Source organism: Canis lupus, chromosome 30, assembly GCF_048164855.1.
Source record: "Canis lupus baileyi chromosome 30, mCanLup2.hap1, whole genome shotgun sequence".
NCBI classification, from domain to species: domain Eukaryota; kingdom Metazoa; phylum Chordata; class Mammalia; order Carnivora; family Canidae; genus Canis; species Canis lupus.
Genome location: NC_132867.1, coordinates 24,358,935 through 24,363,405, shown reverse-complemented (window position 1 = coordinate 24,363,405; position 4,471 = coordinate 24,358,935). Strand labels below are relative to the sequence as shown.

Sequence of the window (4,471 nt, the reverse complement as noted above, 5' to 3'; positions counted from 1 at the left end):
CTTTGTTTAATGAAATTACTAATAAATCATTTTAAAGACTTTATAATCATAAAACTTATAGAATTAGAATAATTCTCTAATTATTCAATTCTAGAAAATTCAATACTCAGTGTTCTTAAAAATGAATTTCTCTAGCTCATATGTTTGTTTAAGGTACAAATAAAATTTACATTGATACAAAAACAAAAGTAAATTAGAATTTCAAATATTTTATATTAAATGCACTACAGATTTTATTAAAAACTTAACAATAGGTATCCCTGGGTGGCGCAGCGGTTTAGCGCCTGCCTTTGGCCCAGGGCGCGATCCTGGAGACCCGGGATCGAGTCCCACGTCATTCTCCCGGTGCATGGAGCCTGCTTCTCCCTCTGCCTGTGTCTCTGCTTCTCTCTCTCTCTCTCACTGTGTGCCTATCATAAATAAATAAAATAAAATAAATAAAATAAATAAAATAAATAAAATAAAATAAAATAAAATAAAATAAAATACTTAACTATAGGTCACCAAATCACTACAATTTTGTTTCTTAAGGTAAGCATGGGATGGGACAAAGAACTCAAAACACTTATTTTTACAAAAACAATAATGTGAATAACTCTGTCTTCTGTGTTTGCTTTAATCCACACACCAACTATATGAGGTCAGGTCAGAGCTCTAATTCTAAACTATCTTCTGTTGATATCAAAACACAGAGGCCAACAGAGTCCAGCTCATATACTAAACATGAACTCTGGGATCATCAGTGCAGAATAAACTTAAAATACCTGGGACAATCTCAGACTCCCCATTACTTGTTACGTAAATTTCAACAAGGTATTTAACTTCTCAAGATTTTATTTTTTCATCTATACAATAAGCACAGTGGACCTAATACCTTAAAGGATTATTTTGAAAATAAAGCAGGTAATATATGTGAAGTATATATGGCAGCACTGGGCAAATGGTACATGCTCTGCATTAGTTTGGTATTATGATTATGATTTCTATCTAATATTCTTGGATTCTAATGATTCCAGCCTCATCTTTAAGGATCTTGGTCCTCTTTGCTGGCATTTGTTCCAGTCTCTCACACCCTTGCTTTTTAGGCAATATTCTTCATTCTGATGTAAACTGGGATCTATCTGAAATATTATTCCTGCCTGACAAACACAAATTTGATAAAACCTATAATAAAAATAATATGTAATAAGGGCTTAAAATACAATCCCTCTTAGGATGTTTTATATTGTAAAAGAAGAAGAAAAAGAAGAAGGAAAAGAATGCTCTATAACAAATGGGTACTCTGCTGGCAGTCTCACCCCTGCCAAGCTCCTCACAGAAGTTACATGTGCATGATTTGTTGGGGGTCATCACATCTACCTGGAGAAGTGATTTGTCTCAGGCTCTAATGGAGGCTCAAGGAGTCCCCAATTAGATCAGGCACTTTCCTGTTCTTGCAAAGACATATCTTCAAAGACCCGAACAATCTGTGTTGGTTTCTATTTGTCCTTTCATGTTTGATGTGTCTTTTATGTTTATCTTAGAAGTAATGTTATGTGACTTGTGTGGTTTTTTTTTTTTTTTTTTTTTTTTTTTTTTTTTTTTTTTTTTCATTTCATTGACTTATCTTTTATCTCCTAGAAGGCAGGCAGGGCAGTGGAGTTAATCAGTTTGTTTTCTATAGCACAGTGCTAGCTGGGACTCCAAGATCAACAATTCTGTGTTTGCAACAGATGCTTAATAGAATTTAATTCATAATTTTTTTCCTCTTAGCAAAATAATATTAAAAATTGTCCCATTTTTAGAAACATAATTCTTAAGCCTTTACACTGTGGTAAGGCATATAATTAGGTGATGATTTGCTTTAATTCTCCTGAGGTGGCCTCCACACAGTTTTATTGGCAGGATAAGTTAACCTTTTATTGAGTGTGTAGCTGAGATACTCCATTAATTGGATTAAGTAGGACTCTCAACCTGGAATGTTCTTTTGTAAATTTTGAATATGCAGTTTGTTAGATCCTTATTACAGTTCATGCAAGGTATTCATATTAGGTACTCCCTGTCCCTGTTCATGCAAGGACTGTGCAACCTGACAGTTCTTTTTAGTATTTCTTAAACATTGCTATTTTTAGTAATGAATAATTATTTTAAAAACCTGTTAATCTAGTTAATGAAACGTGTAATGCACATTTAGGATACAATTTACTAAGGTCCTGTAGCCACATCTGAATGTGGATTCCAAATGTGAGAACCTTTTTTTCTTTTTTTTTTTTTTTCTTTTTTTTTTTTTTGAGAGAGAGGGAGAAAGGCGCAGGGAGGGGAAGAGGCAGAGCAGGAATCATCAGCAGGCTCCACACCCAGAAGGGAGCCAGATGCCAGGCTTGATCGTACAATCCCAAAATCATGACTGGAGCTGAAATTAAGAGTTGGATGTCTTCACCCACTGAGCCACACAGATGCCCCTCCCAGTGTGAGAATGTTTAAATAAAATGAACATGCAGTTGTATATGTGTAAGTTTCTGATTCTAATAGTTCAGATTTTGAAATCTGCCCTTACATTACAGGTTAACTGAATTCACACATCTATATATTATACTGTTTTAGTGGGCATACTTATTCCATATATTTTTATGTGTTTACGTATATCTGCATATATATGCATTATTTTATATGTATATATATATGAAGTATCATATTTTTCAGTAAATCCTAATTATGTGTAATCATCTGTCACCTGACCTATAGGGGATGCAAAGGAGCAAAATAAATGAAAAGATGGCCTCAGAAGAAATAGGTCCAATGCATGGGAAGAAAAGGGACATACAGATATCTTCAAAGATTTTCAAAAAGATATTACTTCTCTCAAAAGGCAACAGAAAACAAGAAGAATTTTGCAAAAATTATAGTATCAAAATAAAAGAAAAGCTTAAAGATAAATTTGAGATACTCATCTTGAATCTTGAACAAAATATAAAAATATAAAGAAGATATGAGATAAAGGAGACAGCAAATATCTATCCAGGGGGATTCCAGAACCGAAAAATTCAACTAATTTTATGTTAATATTTCATTAGAAGACAATTTAAATTTTCTAAAATAAACTATGTATGATTTAGCTACCAATCATATTTCAGATTCATTTTTCTAGTATATATGTATGTATTTTTAATGTAAAATAACTGTAAATCTATATCTACCTATAACCTGTGTATCTATCATCTCTGTCTGCTTGTCTGTTTATTTCATCCATCAACCTACCACTCACACATTTATCTGTCCATGCGTTCATCCATACACCACTCTATCTATCTGTCTACTCCTGTAATGCATGGATCTTCTATTTAGATGACTTTTAGAAAATGTGAATTATTTCAAAAATATAATAATATGCATTTGAGTTGGAGTATTTTGTGTTCATATTGCTATTTTTGTTATATTTTTGTTCCTGTTATTTATGCTTAGCAAGCTAATAATCAATACATAAGATAAATCATAAGATAAATTTTACTTCACAATTCTTCAGATTTCAACTTTAGACTGATCTCCAATGGCTTGTACTTCTGATCACAGCAGATCTCCTTCATGTGTTTGCACTAAGCTGAAGGCCTCTAGTTGGCTCTGCTTCTGAGTATATTCTGACTGTCTGCTGGACAATCTCACTTGTTCATATAACAAAGACCAAGCTTGTTCACATGGCAACAACAGAATTTAAAAGAGAAAGCAGTAGCCAGTAAGAATGGTTGATCACTATGATCAAAACTACCTAAATTTTCTTTAGAGAAAAACTATCCACCGAAAAAAAATTGCCTTGACAAAAACAGTTCTGGTTCGACTAATCATTTTGGCTTTTTAAATGATGAGTGTTATGCAAGGTGGATCCTCGATAAGCCAACATTGCACTGTGGATACATATCTATGTTTACGAGCTTTTAGAACAAAGGGACTGTATAAGAAATGTTGCTTTGAAGGAATATTTGCAAAACATGCAAACTTCTGTATCTGTATTTGGAAAAAATAAAACAGGTTTTTGTTGCTAAAATTTTTTTTTTTCCTCATCTTGCTACAGGTTACGATAAGCATAGTATACAAGTTCCCTTTGCTTATTAAAATTGCCATCTACCAACCTGGAAAAAAAAAAAAAAACTGGTATACTATCACTTATGTCAGGCACATATTGGCCAAGAAACTATCAAAGCAGCCAAGTTTCTATTGGTGAGGAAGTGGACTAATTCTTAATGGGATGATCTTCAAAGTCACATTTCAAAGGATGCGTGTTGGCTCTTTTTGCCATCCCAATTATCCCAATTATGATCTTATCTTGACTTCCTTACTGATTTAGAAAAGTTTAACTGATTACCTTATGAGTGCTAAATTTCATTTCTTATTTTATAAAAGGGCTAAATTATTTTTCTCTGTTTGTTTCTCTGCTCTGCTTTGAGTACACACTTCAAACTAGTCTCAGCAGTGTCTTTTGCAACTGGTGCCCAGGGTT

At 33.2% G+C, this 4,471-nt stretch overlaps 1 long non-coding RNA gene across 1 annotated transcript; it reads right to left on the bottom strand.

The window, feature by feature from the left end:
- Positions 1-208: 208 nt before the first annotated feature.
- LOC140621511 (uncharacterized) lies at positions 209-3,642 on the bottom strand. The gene is made up of 2 exons (XR_012021255.1): positions 3,488-3,642; positions 209-410 (listed from the first exon to the last, which is right to left on the bottom strand). It is a non-coding gene; the product is annotated as an uncharacterized lncRNA (long non-coding RNA).
- Between the last annotated feature and the right edge of the window lie 829 nt (positions 3,643-4,471).